At 40.8% G+C, this 24,789-nt stretch overlaps 1 protein-coding gene across 4 annotated transcripts in view; it reads right to left on the reverse strand.

Annotated features, from left to right (window-relative positions):
* Positions 1–24,789, reverse strand: part of cyrib.S (CYFIP related Rac1 interactor B S homeolog) — a 69,565-nt gene that overhangs the window by 23,099 nt on the left and 21,677 nt on the right. For 3 of the 4 annotated variants that reach the window (XM_018223962.2, XM_018223964.2, XM_041568017.1), the window contains exons 2-3: positions 17,190–17,268; positions 8,611–8,649 (exon numbers count right to left, since the gene is read on the reverse strand). The gene's annotated coding sequence lies outside the window, so the exon portion shown is untranslated. The remainder of the gene's footprint in view (positions 1–8,610; positions 8,650–17,189; positions 17,269–24,789) is intronic. The other variant, XM_018223963.2, reaches the window with a different exon arrangement.

Genomic DNA, 24,789 nt, shown 5'->3' on the forward strand with positions numbered 1-24,789 from the left:
CCCCCACAAAAGAATTAGGGAGTGGAAAGAGTGATGCTGGGTAATTTCTCCCCATTTACATCTCTTTTAGTAGAAACCCCAGCAGCCTAATGTATAGCACACATGCCTAACTTTTGGCACCCCCTTGAAAAAAAAAAAAAAACTTTCCTTTTCCTTTAAGCAGATATGAGACACATAAATACATAAAAGGATAAGTAAACCTTTAATATAAGTGAATGTAAAATTGATGAGGGGGTTACATTCATTATTTATTTTTCTTTACGATCCCTTCACGATATTAAGGGATACATGTACTGTTAATATAAATGAATTTTGTTACAACAGCGCCACCTGCTGGTCAGTTTCCCAACAGGCTGACCACCAAGTAGTCAAGGAAGTTGTCAGGAGAAAGAAAGAGGCTGCTCTGATGTTCTTCTGCTTAGGAATAAAACTTTCTCACATCTTCCCTAAGCAGAAGAACATCAGCCTCTTTCTCTCTCCTGACAACTTCCTTGACTACTTGGTGGTCAGACTGGTGGGAAACTGACCAGCAGGTGGTGCTGTTGTAACAAAATTCATTCATATTAACAGCACATATTTATTGTAAATATCTCTGGGAGCACAGGAGAGCCGTTAGTCACCATGTTTCTATATATCTAGGGGCTTATCTGGTTGATGGGAAACTTGAACAAATGTTTGACTACAAAGGGGGACCCTAAGCAAATCTATTAAGGCACCTGCTTGTGGCGTAGAGCTCCGCCCCCCTGAGCCCCAATCCATGCAGTAAAGGCACCTGCAGTTTGATACGATCATGTGTGGTTGCAGCTTTCACTAAAGAATCATTAAAGGGAAATCCTTATAGAAATAAATACTTGTGGCTACAGCCCTGAAGTGCTATCGAGGCAAGGAGTGCAATTAATGTGGCCTCGTTTCTTTTTTTGGAATAGTGGGGACTGTGCTACATGAATGCTGGGGCGGGAGATGCCCCAATTTTAATGTTTCTTAAAGGGGTGGTTCATCGTTCAGTTAAATTTTAGTATTTTATAGAATGGTCAATTCTAAGCAACTTTTCAATTGGCCTTCATTATTTATAGTTTCTTTTCTTTCCAGCTTTCAAATGGGGGTCACTGACCCCATCTAAATACAATCTATAAAACAAATGCTCTATAAGGCTACAAATGTATTGTTATTGCTACTTTTTATTACTCATCTTTCTATTCATGCCCCTCCTATTCATAATCAAGTCTCTTATTCACATCAATGCGTGGTTGCTAGGGGAATTTGGACCTTAGCAACCAGACTGCTGCAATTGCAAACGGGAGAGCTTCTGAATAAAAAGCTAAATAACTCCAAATTACTGCTAAATATGAATCTCTATATGAAGCTAATTATGTTCCCCTTATAAATTTTACCAAAAACCAGCTTGCGAAGTGGGCGCAATTTCCGATATCTTGGTTTGGTAGGATTGCCGCCCTTAAAATGAGTATTTTACCAAAATATTTATACTTATTTCAGACCCTACCGGTTATGGTACCCCCAGCTGTTCAATCTCAATTCCATCAGTTTATTTGGAGCCAAAAGAGTCACCGTATAGCTCGATCAGTGCTGCTCGCTTCTACCAATTATGGAGGTTTGGGTGTCCCTAATTTGCAGAAATATTATGGGGCGACACAATTACGACAATTGTTAGCCTGGTCGAACCAATCTCTTCCTACTGTTTGGACTTCTATTGAAAGCATGATTGTCCCAGATTTATCTATTAATCCTTACATTTGGTCTGATGGTGTCAAGGATATTCCCAAGAAAAATTTGCTCCCAACAACACGACTGACTCTGCAAATATGGGATAAACTAAAGTATAATCGAAATCTCCTCTCGCACTACTCTTTAAATGTTAGTTGTTTCCGAAATCCTAATTTTCCCCCGGGTGTTACAGCTTCCTTTTGCAAACGATGGGGTCAAACGGGCATGTTTACTATACAGGATTTTCTCCACAATCCTACCAAAACTATCCCAACGTTACAGGAATTGCGAGATATGGCACCACAATCTATTTTACATCAATTTGAATATTTTCAACTTCGCCACTTTCTACATCCGTATTTAGTGGCAGAAAAATCAAGGCCAAACACAGCATTTGAAACATTGGCTAAGCAGGGGCTCCCCCAAAAGGGACTTATCTCTAGGATTTATAGACTTCTCACTGAACCTTTCCCTTTAAGTTTGGAGCAACATTCCTATATGACTAAATGGCATGGAGTGACTCAGGGTACCTTATCCCTAAGTCGGCAATTTGGCAAAATGCTCGACAAATGATCACTTGTGTGAGACAGAAAGAGCATATCTATAAGATTTTAATGTTTTGGTATTATACTCCTGACCGACTTCACAAGCTCTTCCCTGATCACTCGCCACTTTGTTGGAGAAATTGCGGTGACCTAGGCACACTTCCACATATCTTTTGGGACTGTCCGGTTGTTAGGCCGATGTGGTTGGCAGTTAAGAAGGTACTAGATCAGGTCTTAGCAACCCAGGTTCCATTAGATCTATCTACCTTTTTGTTGGGAAGGCCCTTTGCTGGTATACCGAATTTTAGCCAAAAATTGGCCAACCATGTCTTAACAGCTGCACGAATAGCCCTAGCGGCCAGATGGCATACTCTTGATTGTCCAACTATTCAAGAAATAATCGCTAGAGTTAATGGAAACAGAGTTTTTGAAGCCAATATTGCGTATTTGCGTAATACTACCCCCCAATATCTTAAGATTTGGTCCATGTGGGAATTCAGAGGCTTTGTCTCGGGAGGGCCAGCCTCTTGATTCTGGGGGATATCTTTGACACTATCTGTTCATTAACTTTCTGCTAATATCATATATTTATTTATTTTAGTTACCCCTACATATGCTAATTCATACATGATACTTGCCCTGGACATAGGTAGCAGTTTCCTCTTCGGTCCTCCATTGATTTAACCATTGTTACTTAATATTTACTGCTTATGTGCTTTTGATGTATCATGCTAACTATGATGACTTGTGCCCTACACCTACTGTCTACTTTTCCTTTACCCTACATGCGGATATTATGTGAGCTTTTTCTCTTATTTTCCTTTTTCTTTTCTTTCTTTTCACCGGTCTGGGATCTTTCTCTTTTTACTCTTTTGTATTTTTTACTGTGAATGTTTCTTACTTTTGTTAAATTTCACTGTTTTTTTTTTATTTCTATGAAAATTCTTTAATAAAAATTATAAGTTACAAAAAAAAAAGCTAAATAACTCAAAAACCACAAATAAAAAAAAAGAAAACCAATTGCAAATTGTCTCAGAATATCCCTCTCTACATCATACAGGTATGGGACCTGTTATCCAGAATGCTCGGGACCTGGGGTTTTATGGATATTATCTTTCTGTAATTTGGATCATCATACCTTAAGCCTACTAGAAAATCACATAAACATTAAATAACCCCAATAGGCTGGTTTTGCTTCCAATAAGGATTAATTATATCTTAGTTGGGATCAAGTACAAACTACTGTTTTATTATTACACAGAAAAAGGAAATTATTTTAAACATTTTGGATTATTTGGATAAAAAGGAGTCTATGGGAGATGGCAACTCCTTAATTCGGAGCTTTCTGGATAACGGGTTACTGGATAATGGATCCTATACCTGTAGTATTTTTTGCTTCCAGTAAGGATCTTAGTTGGGATCAAGTACAAGCTACTGTTTTACCCGAAAGTCACAAAGTTTCTGAAAAAAGAAATCGGAAACTTTGTGACTTCCGGGCGCATGCCTTAACGATAAATCCCTCTACCGCACATGCGCCAACAAATGCCGGCGAATACAGGAAGAAGAGCGCACAGGCAAACATGGCTGCCGTGAACTCAACAGGAGAGGAACTGCACGGAGGGGTCAGTAACAAGTTAGGGGCATTTGCCCGGGGGGGAGAGGTAGGTCGGGGGGAGGAGGGGGGGCAACATAGGGGAGGGGGGAGGGATTTCAATTCTCCTTTAATCTCATGTAGGACCTCCAGTGGGAGATGCACTAATACATCCCTATCACTTGGGTGCTCCTCACCCGAACCATATGCATTATTCCCCACACTCGCCCCTCCGAATGCATTAAGCTGTGCAGCAACCTGCAAGGAAAATGGAATTAATGGGAAACTCCCCCACAAAAAAAAACTATTTGCATAACAAAAGACAATAAAATTCTAAGCAACTTCCCAATATCAATTCACTGGTTTTTCCATTATTTGTAAATGTAATTGCTACTGAGAACAGGGCCAGCCAGTTCCGTTCTGCACTGCTGCTTCTGCGCCTTGAACGAATGTAGCAAAGGATACAGGCAACCCTGTTTCAGGAGTCTGAACCAGCAGAGCAGAGGCTATTCACAGCCAATACTGCTATCAATAGCCAATACACTAAAGTAAAATAAGCTGGAAAATGTTTATTAAGGATGCACCGAATCCATGACTCGGTTCGGGATTCGGCCTTTTTCAGCAAAATTTTGTTTCAGCCGAATCCTTCCGCCCGGCCGAGCTGAATCCAAATCCTAATTTCCATATGCAAATTAGTGACAGTATGGGAAATCGCATGACTTTTTGTCACAAAACAAGGAAATAAAAAATGTTTTCCCCTTCCCGTCCCTTTTGGATTCAGTTCTGTATTCGACCAAATCTTTCGCAAAGGATTTGGGGTTCGGCTGAATCCAAAATAGTGGATTCGGTGCATCCCCAACGTTTATATAGGATCCGTTATCCGGAAACCTGTTAGCCAGAAAAGATGGAAGGCCATTTCCGCCTTTGAGTAAAGTGCCCACTATAGGCACGAAACGCGTTAGGCTCATACATGTTCTATTAAAGTCTTTTTTATTTGTTAAAACTTTGGCTACTCCCTTACTATTGGATGCTCTCTACCCACATTTGAATTTTCTACATACTCCAAAACTAATTGAGGGTTCACCCGGGACAAGAGACTACCTTATAAACTACATCATCTTTTTTATTTCTTTCCCTTTACTGATTTTTGTTTTAAGAATAGAGCCACACAACATTGAAATTATTTAGCATCTCCCATATTTATCCAAATAATCCAAATTTTGAAAAACAATTTCCTATTTCTGTGTAATAATAAAACAGTAGTTTGTACTTGATCCCAACTGAGATATAATTAATCCTTATTGGAAGCAAAACCAGCCTATTGGGTTTATTTAATGTTTACATGATTTTCTAGTAGACTTAAGGTATGAAGATCCACATAACGGAAAGATCTGTTATCCAGAAAACCCCAGGTCCTCAGAATTCTGGATAACAGGTGCTTGGTGCTTAGGGCTCTTACTGACGAGCGTTTTTACCTACGCTCCCCTGCGTTCCGTTTTTCTGTGTTCAGCCGCAGGGGAGCGCAGGAATAGACGCATTACATTTTTTCCGATGGGGTGTGTACTCACACAGGCGCGTGAAGGCGCCGAACGCAGGAAAAATGCAGCATGTTGCGTCTCAACCTGCGTTCAGCACCTACACGCGCCTGTGTGAGTACAGCCCCATTGGAAAAAATTTAATGCGTCTATTCCAGCGCTCCCCTGCGGCTGAACGCAGAAAACCGCAATGCAGGGGAGCGCAGGTAAAAACGCTCGTCAGTAAGAGCCCTTACAGTGGAAGAATATTGTGTCTGTTCAGCTAAAGGAGTGCCCCTTTCATGCTGCAGAAAAGCAACATTGGCATCTAGTGGCGGCTTTTAAGAATGCAACTAATCGAAACTGTCAGGGCTCTGACTAAAATAAATAACAGTAGTAACCCTAGCAACGACTGCTTCGCAGAAAGTTACAGTGAATATGGCTCAGGAGGATGGCAAGCATGCACTGTGTGGGGATTAAAGGGGTAGGACATATTAAAATTTAGCTATGTTAAAGACATTTTGCACTTTTTTGTAGATTTGGTGCATTTCTTTGTTTCTGCAACTGTCAGCTATCTGGCAGCAATGATCCAGGACTTCAAATTTGTCACAGGGGGTCACCATCTTGGAAAGTGTCTGTGACACTCACATGCTCAGTGGGCTCTGATTGGCTGTTGAGAAGCTAAGCTTAGGGCTCGTCACTAATTATCCAGCAGAAAATGAGCTTCCCTGGCTGTAATATAAGCTGATGCTACAGGTTTGCTGATTATTAAATTCTGATGCTAATTGCCCTGGTTTCTGTGCTGCCATGTAGTAATTATCTGTATTAATTACTAATCAGCCTTATATTGTGACATTTCTATTCTATGTGTACTGTATATTGTGAGTGGGTCCCTAAGCTCAGTAAGTGACAGCAGCACAGAGCATGTGCAGTGAATCAGCAGAAAAGAAGATGGGGAGCTACTGGGGCATCTTTGGAGACACAGATCTTTACTGCTAAAGGGCTGTGGTTGCCTTGGGCTGGTACAGAAGCACAAAACATCATGTACAACATTTCTAGCTACTTCTTTAGTTAGGCTTTAGTTTCCCTTTAGAAGTGAAGTGGGCAGATATCTGCCAGTCAGTTGTATAAAGAGTCTGTCAGAGATAATGAACTTTATTTCACTGGGTGCCTATAGCAGAAGTGTGAAACGTGCCAAGCTCATTTACAGACACCCAGGCTGAGAAGGGGAAATGAAAAGAGATCAGTATATAAATAAGACAGTGGGTAACACAGTGCTGGTACAAAGCTCACATGCAGATTAGGCAGCAGCTCATTAGAAATATTCAGTAATATCAGGTTTGGGGAAATTGGCTTCAGCACTGCATTTAATAATTAGATAATAATTAGATGTATGATTAGCATGTAATTAGAGAATAGTACAAGAGATGGGTTTCTATATCTGCTAGTCTGTGCCCGTTATGATTTTAAAGGGACAGTTCAGTGTAAAAATAAAAACTGGGTAAATGGATAGGCTGTGCAAAATAAAAAATGTTTCTAATATAGTTAGTTAGCCAAAAATGTAATGTATAAAGGCTGGAGTGAGTGGATGTGTAACATAATAGCCAGAACACTACTTCCTGCTTTTCAGCTCTCTAACTCTGAGTTAGTCAGTGACTATAAGGGGGGCCACATGGGACATAACTGTTCAGTGAGTTTGCAATTGATCCTCAGCATTCAGCTCAGATTCAAAAGCAACAGATATGTCCTATGTGCCCCCCTCAAGTCTCTGATTGGTTACTGCCTGGTAACTAGGGATGCAGCATATCCACTATTTGCATATGCAAATTTGCGAAAGATTCAGCCGAATTCAAATCCTAATTTGTATATGCAAAGTGGGGGTGTGAAGGGGAAAACATTTTTTACTGCCTTGTTTTTTGACAAAAAGTCACGCGATTTCCCTCTCCCCTTAATTTGCATATGCAAATTAGCATTCAGATTCGGATCTGCCTGGCAGAAGGATTCGACCGAATCTGAATCCTGCTGAAAAAGGCCGAATCCTAAATTGAAACCTGGATTCGGTGCATCCCTACTGGTAACCAATCAGTGGAAAGCAAGAGAACTGAAAAGCAGGAAGTAGTGTTCTGGCTATTATGTTACATATCCAGCCTTTATACATTACATTTTTGGCTAACTAACTATATTAGATACATTTTGCACAACCTATTTATTTACCCAGTTTTTATTTTCACACTGAACTGTCCCTTTAAGGCTTTTTATCCCCTCTCCAAGTAGTCAAGGAAGTTGTCAGGAGAAAGAAAGAGGCTGCTCTGATGTTCTTCTGCTTAGGAAAGATGTGAGAAAGGTTTCTAATTTTATTCCTAAGCAGAAGAACATCAGAGCCGCCTCTTTCTTTCTCCTGACAACTTCCTTGACTACTTGGTGGTCAGACTGGTCAGAAACTGACCAGCAGGTGGCGCTGTTGTAACAAAATTTGTTCATGTTAAATTAATATCTTGGAATTAAAGAAAAATAAATAATGAATGTACATTGCAAAAGTGCTTAGAATAGCCCCCTCATCAATCTTACATTCACTTATTTTAAAGGTTTACTTATCCTTTAAGACGAAAAAAATTGGCGCATTAAACTAGCCCTAAAAAGATATATGGGCTCAAGTAGGACTGCAGGCAGGTGCTGGGGCTCTAAAGGTACCTGGAGCATACAAGCATGTAGCTACAAGCCCAATCCCCATAGTATCAGTATAGAATCCGGCTGAAATTTCAGGTGAGACCCCTGAGGATAAAAAAAAGAAAGGAAACTCCTCCTTTTAACCTTTGTCCCAGTATTGGGGGGGGGGGCACCTGTAGGAAATGCAGCAGTTACAGCAATAATAATAATAATAATAATAATAATACTGATAGTCAATAGAATGCGCAACAAACTAGAGATGCACCAAACCCTCCGTTTTGGATTTGGTTTAACCCTGAATCCTTTGCGAAAGATTTGGCCGAATACCGAACCAAATTTGCATATGCAAATTAGGGGTGGGAAGGGGAAAACATTTTTTACTTCCTTGTTTTGGGACTAAAAGTCACGCGATTTTCCCTCCCCGGCCTTAATTTGCATATGCAAATTAGGATTCAGATTTGGTTCGGCCGGGCAGTTGGATTTGGCCGAATCCAAATCCTACTGAAAAAGTCCGAATCCTGAACCGAATCCTGGATTCGTTGCATTCCTACAACAAACATGAGGCGCTCACCTATAACCAGTGCTGGTGCTGCAGTCTGCGCTCCCCAATCTGAAAATGAACAATGAGAAAGGATCATTGGGGGGTTGTTTCAATCACCAAATCACAAAGACACAACGTTGCAAATACTGCTCTGAACTCACTGGACTTTGTTTATAAACACTGGGCAAATTTGCAACCGGGCAGTAACGCCTGGCAACCAATCAGATGATTGCTTTCAGTGTTCACCCTGCAACTGGCTGAAAAAAGCTAATCGCTGATTGGTTGCTATGGGTTACTGCCCAGGTGCAAATTTGCCCAGTGTTTATAAATGAGCCTCACTGAATGGGATTGTTGGTGCAAAATAAACCATTGTCACTCTTTATTATAAGCCATAAGTAACCCCTAGGGGTCACTGCGGGACAATAAGTGTAAGTTCTGGTGGCTCAGTACTAATTTTTCCAATCTAGTTTAATGTGCCCCCACGCTGGCACTGGGAATATAAACAACCCCATGCTTGTTCATTAAGCCATAGCTGCTCTGGGAAGCCTGGTGTGGTACTATGGGGCATATTTATCAAGGGTTGAATTGAAAATTCAAATTTGAAATTCACATTTTTTTTGTGGTCAAAACTGGCAAATTCGACTAGGGAGTTATTCAAATTCAATTTGAGTCTTTAAAAAAAATTGAATTTGATTTTCGAGATTTATTATACTCTGGCCCTTTAAGAACTCGAGTTCGACTATTTGTCGCCTAAAACCTGCTGAATTGCTGTTTAAGCGAAAGCGAGACGTTCAGGGATCATTCAGAGTCGTTTGCAGCCTTCCTGACATTCAAGTTTTTTCAGAGACAAAACTCGAAACGAGTTTTTTTTAAAATTGAATCGAATTTGATTCAAGTTTTCGGGTTGATTTAATTCATCCGAGTTTGAAAAATTCTATTTTTTTTTAATAAATTTCGATTGGTCAAATTTTGAATATATGGGAGTTTAGGGGAGTTTTTTAAAACTTTGATTCACCTCCCGTGTTTGTATATGTTAGGGATGCACCAAATCCAAGATTCGGTTCAGGATTCGGCCAGGATTCTGACTTTTTCAGCAGGATTCGGATTCGGCCGAATCCTTCTGCCCAGCAGAACCAAATCCGTATCCTAATTTGCATATGCAAATTAGGGACAGGGAGGGAAATCGTGTGATTTTTGTCACGAAACAAGGAAGTAAATAAATGTTTTCCCCTTCCCACCCTAATTTGCATATGCAAATTAGGATTCAGATTCGGTTTTTAACCAAATCATTCACCAAGGATTCGGGGGTTCGGCCGAATCCAAAATAGTGGATTTGGTGCATCCTTAGTATATATTAATTAAAAATACAGATGCAAAGAACCCTTCTTTCCTGGGTACCTGAATTCGAACTCCGGGCAGAAATTTTCGCTTTGTGTGCGATAATGGGGTTCTGTTCAGTCTAGGCTGTTGGATTGAGCCGACTCCAATCTTGCTCAAAATGACTCAAACACAGGTGAATCCTGAACCAAATCCAGGATCTTTAGTTGCTGGACACTGTAATTGGGCACATGAATGAACTTTGTTACAAAAGCGCCACTGATGTTCTTCTGCTTAGGAAAAGTTTGAAAAAGGTTTCTGGTTTTTTTTCCTAAACAGAAGAACATCAGAGCAGCCTCTTTCTTTCTCCTGACAACTTCCTTGACTACTTGGTGGTCAGACTGGTGGGAAACTGACCAGCAGGTGGCGCTGTTGTAACAAAATTTCATTCATATTAACAGCACATGTATCCCATAAAATTTTGAAATTAAAGAAAAATAAATAATGAATGTACATGGCAAAAGTTCTAAGAATAGCCCCTCATTAATTTTATATTTACTTATTTTAAAGGTTTATTTATCCTGTAAGCAAGAAGCGGAGTAGAAAAGCGGCAAAGAAACCATTACGGTCTGCAGCAGGCATAGGACTAGAATGTTTTGCTTGGATATTTCAATGATTTCACAGAATGGGAGGCTTCAGCTTATTCTTATTCTAATTTCACTGAGGCCCTCGACCCATCGCCCTTCACTCACACTCTGATAGCTGCCTGGTTGCTATGGTAATTAAGCCCTTGCAACCAGATAGCGCTTTAAATGCCAAGCCTGAGAGGCACAGAACAAAAATATCAGTAGCTCAAAAATGAAAGATAATAAGACGAACTATAAGAGAACTGTCTGTCCCAAACTACAAGTCATGATTTTTATGATGTAGTTTTTATTTCTAAATGACACTGTTTACACTGCAAATAATTCACTCTACAATAGAAAATGTCATTCCTGAACCAGCAAGTGTATTTAGTTGTAATATTGGTGTGTAGGTGCATCTCAGGTCATTTTGCCTGGTCATGTGCTTTCAGAAAGAGCCAGCACTTTAGGATGGAACTGCTAGACATATTGTCAGTTTCCCAGCTGCCCCCAGTCATGTGACTTGTGCCTGCACTTTAGGATGGTACTGCTTTTTGGCAGGCTGTTGTTTCTCCTACTCAATGTAACTGAATGTGTCTCAGTGGGACCTGGATTTTTACTATTGAGTGTTGTTCTTAGATCTACCAGGCAGCTGTTATCTTGTGTTAGGGAGCTGCTATCTGGTTACCTTACCATTGTTCTGTTAGTAGGGATGCCAGCGATTTGGTTCGGGATTCGGCCAGCGGCCTTTTTCAGCAGGATTCGGCCGAACCCTTCTGCCCGGCTGAACCTAATCCTAATTTGCATATGCAAATTAGGGGTGATTAGGGAGGCGGGAAGGGAAATTGTGTGACTTTATGTCACAAAACAAGGAAGTAAAAAATGTTTCCCCTTCCCACCCCTTATTTGCATATGCAAGATAACCATATGCAAATTAGGATTCGGATTCAGTATTTTGCCTAATCTTTCACAAAGGATTCGGGGGTTTGGTTGAATCCGAAATAGTGGATTTGGTGCATCCCTAGTTGTTAGGTTGCTGGGGGGGGGGGGAAGGCAGAGGGTAATATCACTCCAACTTGCAGTACAGCAGTAAAGAGTGACTGAAGTTTATCAGAGTACAAATCACATGACTGGGGGCAGCTGGGAAACTGACAATATGTCAAGCCCCATGTCAGATTTCAAAATTAAATATAAAAAAATCTTTTTTTTTTCGTTTGCTGTTTTGAGAAACAGATTTCAGTGCAGAATTCTGCTGGAGCAGCTCTATTAACTGAAAAAAAAAAACATGTTTTCCCATGACAGTATCCCTTTACAGTGAAGGTCTACGTCCCCCTGTGTAAACTGAATAGAACTCTAGGCTATAAAAGCTGCAGCCAAATTTCTGCCTTAGGGACGGCAATGGGCCCCACAGTTTAGACATAGAGGATCCCTGCTCCTGGCGTCTAACACAAGTCTGTTACAAGCAGTTGAACTAAATCACACTGCAGGTTACACAAGGGTCTAATGAAGGCAGCAGGCGGCATTACTTCTGACTGAGACAATGGCAAATGATCAGCTCAAATGTGTTCCAAAGCCACAGACAAAAATGGATGGTTATAACAATAACTCCAATATCAACCTCCAACCCCACAAGCAGCACACATGGAGCAGCTACACATGGGGGGTTTAGCTCCCTCTGCTGGGGAAAGATGGGATGCAAAGCATCAAGCTTCCCACACTGATTTGGCCCCTCTTTTTGTTCTCACTATAGATCAGTCCCTTCACTTCCCCAAACGCATAAAGAACTGCCACTTCCTCCTGCAAATGGAACATCCCATAATGCAGTCACACGGGGGGGGGGGGCAGTGAATATTTAGTTCCCTATCAATGGAGACCAGTCAGATATCAGGCTAAAGGGGTGGTTCGTCTTTACGTTCATTTTTAGTATGTTTTAGTATGACTTATTCTAAGCAACTTTTCAACTGGCCTTCATTTTTACTTTGTTATAGTTTTTTTTTCTTCTGTAGCTTTCAAATGGGGGTCACAGACCCCATCTAAAAACAAATAATCTGTAAGGCTCCGATTTAACAGTTATTTTTACTTTTATTGCTCATTTGGCTATCCAGCCCTCTCCTTTATATTCCAATGCATGGTTGTTAGGGTAATTTGGACCCTAGCAACCAGGCTGCTGAAATTGCTGCTAAATAAAAAGCTACGTAACTCAAAAACCAAAAATAATAAAAAATGAAAACCAATTGCAAATCATCTCTGAATATCTCTCTCTACATCATACTAAACGTTAATTGAAAGGGGAACAACCCCTTTAAAGGCTCCGTAAACACTTTGCTGGAAATGCGTTGGGGCTTTGATGGACTTGAAGGGGTGGTTCACCTTTCAGTTAACTTTTAGTATGCTATAGAATGGTAATTTTTCAATTGGCCTTCATTTTTTATAGTTTTTTTTCAATTATTTGCCTTCTTCTGACTCTTTCCAGCTTTCAACTTGGGGTCACTGACCCCGTCAAAAAAACAAATGCTCTGTAAAGCTACAAATGTGTTGTTATTGTTACTTTTTAATACTCATCTTTCTATTCAGGCCTCTCCTATTCATATTCCAGTCTCCTATTCAAATCAATGCATGGTTGCTAGGGGAATTTGGACCCTAGAAATGCAAACTGGAGAGCTGCTGAATAAAAAGCTAAATAAGTCAAAAACCACAAATAATAAAAAATGAAAACCAATTGCAAATTGTCTCAGAATATCACTTTCTACATCATACTAAAAGTTATCTCAAAGGTGAACAACCCCTTATACAAAACACATCAGTTAATAGTGCTGCTCCAGCAGAATTCTGCACTGAAATCCATTTTTCAAAAGAGCAAACAGATTTTGTTATATTTCATTGTGAAATCTGACATGGGGCTAGACATATTGTCAATTTCCCATCTGCCCCAAGTCATGTGACTTGTGCTCTGATAAACTTCAGTCACTCTTTACTGCTGTACTGCAAGTTGGAGTGATATCACCCCCTCCCTTTTCCCCCCCAGCAGCCAACAAAGAACAATGGGAAGGTAACCAGATAGCAGCTCCCTAACACAAGATAACAACTGCCTGGTAGATCTAAGAACAACACTCAATAGTAAAAGCCAAGTCCCACTGAGACACATTCAGTTACATTGAGTAGGAGAAACAACAGTCTGCCAGAAAGCAGTTCCATCCTAAAGTGCAGGCACAAGTCACATGACTGGGAAACTGACAATATGTCTAGCCCCATGTCAGATTTCAAAATTGAATATATAAAAATCAGTTTGCTCTTTTGCGAACTGAATTTCAGTGCAGAATTCTGCGGAAGCAGCACTATTAACTGATGTGTTTTGGGGGAAAAAACATGTTTTCCCATGACAGTATCCCTTTAAGGCATGTTTTACACATCATGATGTGACATAGGCTGAAGAATTCTGTATGAGCGCGCCCAAGAAGAGCAAATAAATGGGAGAAAAGAAAGAGGCGTAGTCTGCCGGGGACGAACATTGGCTCGCACCTTCGTAGAAAGGGCTTGTCCTCGCACTGAATAGCTCCACTGACGGCAAACAATGAGCCTTTCATCGTAAGCAAAACAAGCTCGGAGAAAAAAGGAAGAATGTAAAAATACATAAAATTTTCTCATCCTTTTGTAAGAGCAAAGTTATTGCTGAAATCACTGAGCTGTGTCCTGGTTCTTATTAGCATAACCATCAGGGTAAGTCCATACACTGCTTCCAACCATCTCTCTATCTACAGACAGTGTAGCAGAGAATTATGCACCCATGGGTGGTAACCAGTGTCCGAAAAATTGCCCAAGTCTATATTTTACATTAGTCCACATCAGGTGCAGATAAAGAGAAACCTACCATGCCTACTCGGTGCCCTGTGTAAACTTGAAATGCATCAGGTTTTGTTTTTCTTTTTACAGGGATGCACCGAATCCACTATTTTCGATTCGGCCGAACACCCGAATCCTTCACGAAAGATTCGGCCGAATACCAAACCGAATTTGAATATGCAAATTAGGGGTGGGAAGGGGAAAACATTTTTAACTTCCTTGTTTCGTGACAAAGTCACGTGATTCCCCTCCCGGCCCCTAATTTGCATATGCAAATTAGGATTCGGTTTAGCCAAGCAGAAGGATTCGGCCGAATCCAAATTCTGCTGAAAAAGGCCGAATCCCGGATTCAATGCATCCCTACTTTTTTTTATCTCATTTCTATTGCCATGTAAAAATAAGTGCCATGTGTAGGCATGAAAAGCATCAGGCTCTGTTTCTCTTTGCTTTGATCTCATTGTTAGGGCCATGTACAGGTACAAAACTAGGGATGCACCGAATCCAGGAATTCTAATTTACATATGCAAACTAGGGGTGGGTAGGGAAGGGAAATCGTGTGCCTTTTTTGTTTCCCACCCCTAATTTGTTTATGCAAATTAGGATTGGGATTCGGTTAGGCTGAATCTTTCGCATAGGATTCGGGGGTTGAATCCTGGTCGAATCCAGAATAGTGGATTTGTTGCATGCCTACACAAAACGAATCAGGGTTCGTTTTTATTTCATTGTAAGTGCCATGTGTAGGCATGAAAAGCATCAGGCTCTGTTTCTCTCCATTTTTATCACACTGTTAGGGATGTACAAGTACAAAACGCATCAGGCTTGGTTTTGTTTCATTGTAATTCCCGGGGGAGACAAGCAACACGTATGAAACACATGGTTTTGTTTCTTCCTCACTGTAATTGCTCTGCATAGGCACAAAACCTAGACTTTATTTCCCTTTGTTTTGGCCTCTACTGTCCTGTGTATGTACGAAAGACATCAGGCTTTGACTTGGTTTTCACATTTTTGTAGTGCCCTGTGTAGGTCTAAAATGCATCTCTCTTTCACCTCATTCTTCAGCATAGTCATGAAACACGTCAGACTTTGTTTCTCTTTTAATGGGACTAAAAAAAAATAAAAGCCTGGCACGTTTCGTGCCTACTAATGGCACAGTGCCCTGTCATTGTAAGAAAACCTTCAGGGTTTGTGTCTCTTTGTTTTGACCTCTTTGTTAGTGCCCTGTGTAGGCATGAAATGCGTCAGGCTTTTTCTTTGCTTTGAACGAGGCTGAATAAACTTCTGTCACTGATGTAAGATTACACAGGTGTTCCTTCTTTTAAACCTTTTTGTCCATTGCTCTTGCTAAATGGGAAAAAGCAACATATCCACTTTGACACTTTAAATCGATTTACGTAGATAGCGAATACATTAGTGTCCACTCTCCCTCATCATCCTCCTTTTTTTGTGTACCTTTTACTAGGGATGCACCGAATCCACTATTTTGGCTTCGGCCGAACCAGCGAATCCTTTGCGAGAGATTCGGCCTATACCGAACCAAATCCTAATTTGCATATGCAAATTAGGGATGGGAAGGGGAAATTTTTTTGCTTCCTTGTTTTGTGACAAAAAGTCAAACGATTTCCCTCCCCGCCCCCATATGCAAATTAGGATTCGGTTCAGCCGGGCAGGGGGATTCGGCAAAATCAGAATCCTGCTGAAAAAGGGCGAATCCCGGAGCATCCCTACCTTTTACTGCTAGAAGAGAGACCGTACCCTGAGCATCATGGGCCACTTACTTGTGACCCCTGCAGTGCACCCCAGAAGCTTCACACTGAGTAAATATTGAACCAAGAATTTTAAATACAATCAAACCTCAATTTTACAAACCCTTATTTTAAAGCGATACTATAATGGGATAACAAGTGATTTTCATAATGCATCAGTTAATAGTGCTGCTCCAGCAGACTTTTGCACTGAAATCCGTTTTTTTAAAAGATCAAACTGATTTTTTTTATATTTCATTGTAAATTCTGATATGGGTTAGACATATTGTCAGTTTCCCTGGTGCCCCCAGTCATGTGACTTGTGCTCTGATAAACTTCAGTCACTCTTTACTGCTGTACTGCAAGTTAGAGTGATATCACCCCCTCCCTCCCACCCCCAGCAGCCCATCGGTAACAGCTCGATGGTAGATATAAGAACAGCACTAAATAGTAAAAATCCAAGTTCCACTGCGACTCCTTCAGAAAGCAGTTCCATCCTAAAGTGCTGGCTCTTTCTGAAATCACATGACCAGGCAAAATGACCTGAGATGCACCTACACACCAATATTACAACTAAATACACTTGCTGGTTCAGGAATGACATTTTATATTGTGTCATTGGCAATTAGAAATAAAAACGACATCATAAAAATCATGACAGAATCCCTTTAAGTATTGCCTCATGTACCTTTTTTTTTTTTTTTGTGTGTGGTCCCACCATTATGTAATATATAATACATGTTTCCAAATATGACACCGTTTTTTAGCGTCCCCTGAAAAAGGTTAAACGGGGGTTCTACTGTTTATACATTTTCATCAACTGGCAGTTGGGGGTTTAATTTACACCAAAAGCTTAAATTTGACACATGGGTCTTTTTTTCCATCTAGATCACAATGTAAATACCAAAACTAAAGAGCATTTGAGAGGGCGAGTCTAATGACTTGGAAGTATTTATGGTTTGCTGGAGGAACAAGTTCGGTCCTGCAGATGCATCTCACCGTGATTACCTTGTGTCGTCCCAAAATTCACATCTAAAGGGAAATATTTGTGTCCCTATTGAGAGAGGACAGCTAAACAAATATTTACCAGTACACGAAAGCTCCTTCAAGTGGATGAGAGTCGAACTTCACAAGAGGATGAGGAGAGGCAGCCTGTTCCTGAGGATCTGAAATTAAGCAAAAACACCCACATTGTGACTTTTAGTGCAGGATGAAGGGCCCATATAACATGGCAGCTCCAAACTTCTGGAACAAAACAGGACATTGGAACCCAGGTTAGAGTCCTGCGCTGAACCAATTTGTTTAACCCGACCCGGGACCAGAAATCCGTACCTGGACCCGCATTGGTACCTGCTTGGACCAACTACCCGACACGCAAGTACTTTATTCTCAACCCGATCCGCTGACCATCAAGAATCAGGAAATGCTGTCATTGTAAACCAGAAGTGACATCATCGGAAGAAGGCGTGATCAGTACAAAAAGAGTAAAACTTGCTACTGACAAGACCCGCGGCCGTCCTGCGAACTGCAGAACTACCGACCCGCATCTATACCCGCACCCGAAACTTCTACCCGCAACCCGCAGGTTACCCTTTTTTTGTGGGTAACCCGCCGGTACCCGACCCACTATAGGACTCAGGTGCCAGTGGGCCCTCCTGCTTCTAACCATTTGGCCTATTCCATGGTCATTCCATATTTCTTTATGGGGGAAAAATGCTTAATAATTAGGAATGCACCAAATCCACTATTTTGGATTCGGCCAAACCCCCAAATCCTTTGTGAAAGGCCGAATACTGAACTGAACCCTAATTTGCATATGCAAATTAGGGCTGGGAAGGGGGAAAATTTTGACTTCCTTGTTTTGTGACAAAAAGTCACTCAATTCCCCTCCCCACCCCTAATTTGCATATGCAAATTAGGATTTGGTTCGGAATCCTGCTGAAAAAGGCCGAATCTTGGCAGAATCCTGAACTGAATCCTGGATTCGGTGCATCCCTATTAGTAATGGAAAAATATAGTAAGTAGATATAAAAGACTAGGAGAAAAGAGAGGATGAGTGAGGGGAGGAGAAATAATAATTTGTAAAGTGGGCCCACTGTCAAAAGAAACACAGCATTTCTTTCCTTCTATTGTGTACTCATGGGCTTCTGTATCAGACTTCCTGTTTTCAGTTTAAACCTCCAGGACTAGGGCTTGAGCATGCTCAGTTTGCTCCTCCCCTCCCTCCTCCTCTCCCTGCTGTAATCTGAGCCCAGAGCTGAGTGAGTAGGGAGAGACTCAGGCAGGAAGTGATGTCACACCAAGCTAATATGGCAGCTGCTATCCTATATACACATGTAGAGCTTCTAGAGCTGGTTACTGTTGTATGATAAAGCATTCTACAGAATAAATATAGTCTTATAGCTTGCACTATTGTGGCTAATCTATTGGCAGTAATCTGCCTCGGTTGCTTTCCTTCTCCTTTAAAGGGGTGGATCACCTTTCAGTTAACTTTGAGCATGTTATAGAATGGCTGATTCTACGTAACCTTTCAATTGACCATAATGTTTTCTTTTTTATAATTTTCCAATGATTTGTCTTCTTCTTCTGATTCTTTCCAGCTTTCAAATGGGGGTCACTGACCATCTAAGAAACAAATGCTCTGTAAGGCTACACATGTTTTGTTATTGCAACTTTTTATCACTTGTCTTTCTGTTCAGGTCTCTCCTATTGATATGCTAGTCTCTAATTCAAATCAATGCATGGTTGCTAGGGTCATCTGGCCCCTAGCAACCAGACAGCTAAACAATTGCAAACTGGAGAGCTGGGGAATAAAAAGCTAAATAACTCAAAACCACAAATAATAATAAAAATAAATAAATAAAGCCAATTGCAGATTGTCTCAGAATAGCAAAAGAATCTGAGGCTCTGACCTGCATAAATCTAATAAGCCAGCCTTAAAGGGGACCCGTCACCCAAAAAAAATATTCCAAATACTATTTTATCACATTAGTCAAGCAAAATTAACTTTAATTACACTGTATAAATTATTTGAATCCTTTGGTCTGGGAATTCATAATTATAACAAGCAGGCAGGAGCCATTTTGTGGGACACTGTTATTAAGACAAGTCTTGTATCATCTCAGAATCTTGTTTGTGCACCAGAATGGGGGACCTTATGTCCATCCCCATGTCCTGGTTACACAATTAAATGGTGAAGAGAACTGGGGGAATGTGGGGAGAGCAGTGACATGTAGGAAGTGCTGAATGGAAAGTGAAAGTAATTACCTAAGGCATAGAGGAGGGGCAGACAATATTTGATTGACAGCTGAGATGTTTAAATGAGTTTACACCAGCTATGAATGCTTTAATAAACAAAACAATTTGAATTTCAGCTTTCATTTGAAAAGGACTTTTATTATACAACTTTTTATGTCTGGTTGACAGGTCCACTTTAATACTAGTTTGTTTTGTATTGACTGGTTCTCAGAACCACAGCTCTTAGGGGTTGGTTCTCTGCTGCAATATGATTGGACTGCACTGTGCCCTATCACACTACTCAGTACTATTGAAATAATGGCGCCAGTGCTCGTCAGGAAACATAAATTAAACATACAGGACTACATTAGCAGCAGGAGTGTAGCACTGGCTGAAAAGTTTGGCTCTCGGGGGCCCATGACTTTATTACTTTTTGACAAGACTTGTTTATTCCGCATCCTATTCCAGGTCCAATCAATTCAAACCAGTCAAGTGGAAGAGAATTGCGGCGCTTAGACATGGGGGCATTGTGTATTTACAGCCGTGGCAATAAAACACAAAGGAAACCGAAAACTGTGCCGCTTTGCCTGCCTCCGCATTATCTCGTCAATCAGGAAGTAATAGTCATACGTCTGTCCGAGAGAAAAGAGCTGCCATATAGACTGGCAGTCAGAAAGCCTGACTTGCTGCTTCCTGGTTCTGATCTAACACACGACTCTAAAAAGGGAAGTCAGGAGTCACATTTTGGGAAATATTACAGGAACGCCCTTCCATGAAGCTCGGCTGATATCTGCAAGTTGCATCAAACAAAGGACTCGTTGGCTCACCACACACAGACACACACAGACACACAGACACACAAAAAGCTGCTGGGAACTTACACAGGTCTAGTGCTTCCTGCACAAAATATACAAAATATCTGGGACACCTAGCTGCTTCCCTATACACCCCACCTGCACGCTAACCAGCCCCAGGTTTATACTTTTACCCAATAACGTCTCCGGCGGAGCTTACCTTGAACGGCACAAAATGCAAAGTGCAAGAGGAAATCGCAGGGGGTAACAAGCCACAAACACACAACGTTTGCATCAGTTCCGGACGAGATGCAGGGGAAGTGTTTACCCTGTAACCTTTGTGCTCTTTACACCCTCAAACAGAGAATTGCGCTCAACTTAATGGGAAACCACAATGCATTTAGCAATCCCTTCCACTAGAATATTAACGGAAAACAGGATATGAGGGAGGCCTTAAGGGCATGTCCCCCAAATTGCTGTGCATTATAAAATACATATACATCAAATATACATGAAACTTTCAATGGCTTTCGTGTAAATACAATGGCTAATGTAAGCAGAATTTGTCTGTTACATTTAGGGATGCACAGAATCCAGGATTCGGCCTTTTTCAGCAGGATTCGGATTCGGACGAATGCTTCTGCCCGGCCTAACCGAATCCGAAAGTGGCATCATCAGAAAAAAAGGGAGTAAAACAGGAAGTGCTGTCATTGTAAACAGGAAGTGACATCATTAGAAGTAGGTGTGATCAACCCGCAACCCTGAGAACCACCGACCCGCGTCTATACCTGCTCCCGAAACTTCTATCTGCAACCCGCAGGATACCGCAGGTTTTTGCAGGTAACCCACGGGTACCCGACCTGTTGCAAGACTCTAATTGGAGCTAACAATCTGAGTTTCCTTGCCATGTTCAGATCATGATGGTGACCTGTAGAGACCTGTTGGGCCAATGGGCCAATGCATCTTGGTCCACTGGAATAAACGTCTAACCTGCTTGTTAGATATCGGACTAATTTTGCAGCTTCATATTGTTTGGGCAGGCCATAAGTTTGGTCCATACAGAGGCAAATTGAGCCATTTTCAATCAGGATTTAGGCCCCCGAGCAGCTTTTTTATGCATATTTTATTGAATTCCTAGACAATACATCTTGTGTACTTCCTATAGCAATGCCAATGTAATTGGTGCAAATGTAGTAGAGAATGTGTGCTTATACTCTTAGGGGCCCATTCACCAAGCTCGAGTGAAGGATTCAAAGTAAAAAAAAACTTCGAATTTCGAAGTGTTTTTTGGGCTACTTCGACCATCGAATGGGCTACTTCGACCTTCGACTTGGAATCGAAGGATTCAAACTCAAAATCGTTCGACTATTCGAAGTACTGTCTCTTTAAGAAAAAACTTCGACCCCCTAGTTCGCCACCTAAAAGCTACCGAAGTCAATGTTAGCCTACGGGGAAGGTCCCCATAGGCTTGGCTAAGTTTTTTTGGTCGAAGGATAATCCTTCGATTCGAAGGATTTAATCGTTCGATCGAACGATTATTCCTTCAATCGTTCGATCAAACTATTACGATATTCGAAGTCGAAGGATTTTAATTCCCAGTCGAATATCGAGGGTTAATTAACCCTCGATATTCGACCCTTGATGAATTTGCCCCTAAGTCTTTTCAATAAAACATTACGGAGATTCCTTGTCTGTGCCGAGGTTACAGGGAAACCATAATCTCTTCTGCAAGTAGAAGAAAGCAATGTAAATATAACAATTGGAGCTCTATATCCAAGGCAACGGCGAGTATCACAATATCTAGCCATTTATTGTAGCCACGGGCTCCTATTAAGCACGCCGACCCGCTGAAATCCCGGCCTTAACAAGGACCCAACGCAATCTCATGGCAGCAGTGGGCACATCGGCCAGGTATAATCACATCTCCTTTTCATATTAATGCCAGCGGGGCAAATAGCTACATAGCAGCTTTATTGTGATATACGGCGCTCTGATCTTCTGATCTAAAAAGGAAAGTTTATCTGAATAAATCGGATTGCAGCAGAATGATGAAAGAACTTGATGTAAGGACGAATGTCAGGATGTTTCAAAGCAGCAGTAACCCTTACAAATAGAAGGGAATATCATAAAAGTGATCCAGTGCTGCATCCAGTTCTTTTTCTATGAGCAGTGGGAAGCCAATTAATCTGGAATTAATCACATTCGTATATTAGACACCTAATCAGGAAGCATAGAGTCCAAAGGAGAATCTGCAAATCCAACTTATTCCTGCTAGAAATTACCCACAAAGACAGAGAAGCACTTCCACCACATACATAAAACAATAAACATGATTAGAATATAAAGAATTAAAGGGAGTGCTGGTTAACTGGTGAGCCCTGAAAAACTAACTGCCAGCCCTGCAGGTGGCAGCTGAGGGAAACTAAAGGATTTCCTCATAAAGGAGATATTCACCTTTCGTTAACTTATAGTGAGGTTTTTTTTTTGTGTTTTTTATTACTTAGCTTTTTATTCAGCAGCTCTCCAGGTTGCAGTTTGGTTGCTAGGGTCCACATGCCCCTAGCAACTATACACGGATGTGACTAAGAGGCTGGACTATGAATAGGAGAGGACTGAAAAGAAAGATATGTAATGAAAATTACCAGCCTTTAGCCTTAAAGATCATTTGTTATTTTTATATGGGGTTAGTGACCCCTCCATTAAATAAATTATAAAGATTAAATAATGAAGACCAATTGAAAAGTTTCTTAGAATGGCTATTAACGTAATGGTGAACCACCCGTTTAAACAGAAAAGTCAATGCTCTGGAGAGAATTTTGTGCACATTTGCTCCCATTATGGTATTAGGGTTTACATCCCCTTTAAACTTAAAGGGATCCTGTCATCGGGAAACATGTTTTTTACAAAACGCATCAGTTAATAGTGCTGCTCCAGCAGAATTCTGCACTGAAATCCATTTCTCAAAAGAGCAAACAGATTTTTTTATATTCAATTTTGAAATCTGACATGGGGCTAGACATTTTGTCAATTTCCCAGCTGCCCCTGGTCATGTGACTTGTGCCTGCACTTTAGGAGAGAAATGCTTTCTGGCAGGCTGCTGTTTTTCCTTCTCAATGTAACTGAATGTGTCTCAGTGAGACATGGGTTTTTACTATTGAGTGTTGTTCTTAGATCTACCAGGCAGCTGTTATCTTGTGTTAGGGAGCTGCTATCTGGTTACCTTCCCATTGTTCTTTTGTTTGGCTGCTGGGGGGGTAAAGGGAGGGGGTGATATCACTCCAACTTGCAGTACAGCAGTAAAGAGTGATTGAAGTTTATCAGAGCACAAGTCACATGACTGGGGGCAGCTGGGAAATTGACAATATGTCTAGCCCCATGTCAGATTTCTAAATTGAATATAAAAAAATCTGTTTGCTCTTTTGAGAAATGGATTTCAGTGCAGAATTCTGCTGGAGCAGCACTATTAACTGATTCATTTTGAAAAAAATGACAGTATCCCTTTAAAGAAAAGTCACAAAATAAAGCAGCGGTGTCTGGGGATTGATACAATTTGCCTGCAACTGAATTAAAAGCATGTTGTGACCTATAACCACAAGATCAATTCCCAACGGGACTTTGGCACAGTGCACAGCAGAGTGGTTTTATATAGAATTCCCTATACTCAATTCATGGGGTTATTAAAGGGGACCCGTCAACCAAAAATAAATATTCAAAATCCTATTTTAACCCATTAGTCAAGCAAAATGAACTTTAATTACACTATATACATTATTTGATTCTTGTTTTCTTTCAGTCTGGGTATTCATAATTATAGCAGGCAGGCAGGAGCCATTTTGTGGACACATGAGCTTACAACAGCTATGAATGCTTTAATATAAAAAATAGAAATTGGATTTCATGTTTATCGGTAATTTGAAAAGGATTATACAGGTTTTTGTGTCTGGGTGTCAGGTCCACTTTAAATGCTATGAATGAGCCAGAACAGGTCCAGTGGAATGAAGATTTGTTACTGAAATAGGGCTCTGGGAGAAGGGCAGTGCTTCCTAAACCATGGGAACCTCTCCCCTATGTGGGGTCTTGATTAGATGAGACCACTTTAGGTAAGATTTGGGAAGAAAGATATATAATGAGTTTTTCCCAAAAAAATGTTTTTAAAAAAAGTCATTTATTAGGACAACGCGTTTTGTGCCTATGAAACGTGTTAGGACATTTCTTTGTCCTAATAAATAACTTAAAATTTTCAATATACTTTCTTTTCCCGAATTCTTGGGAAAAATCCACTATACATCTTTATTCCTACTTTTTTATACACACCCTTAGACTGGGGTGGATAATGGGATTTCCCTCAATTTCTAATTAAAAATGAGTTGCTGAATATACAGGGTGCAGTGCCCCTGCTTTACTTCATCTTGTTGTGAGCTCACATGCACCATTTTTCTGTAAGACTTGGATGTTGGATGTTGCTCCCAGTGGCCTCAAAGCAGGGGCTTATTTTTGAATTCCAGGCTTGGAGGCAAGTTTTGGTTGTTTAAAAACTAGGGATGCACCGAATCCACTATTTTGGATTTGGCCGAACCCCCGAATCCTTCTGGAAAGTTTCGGCTGAATACCGAACCAAATCCTAATTTGCATATGCAAATTAGGATTTGCATATGC

The sequence above is a fragment of the Xenopus laevis genome, chromosome 6S (assembly GCF_017654675.1).
Source record: "Xenopus laevis strain J_2021 chromosome 6S, Xenopus_laevis_v10.1, whole genome shotgun sequence".
Lineage (NCBI taxonomy): Eukaryota > Metazoa > Chordata > Amphibia > Anura > Pipidae > Xenopus > Xenopus laevis.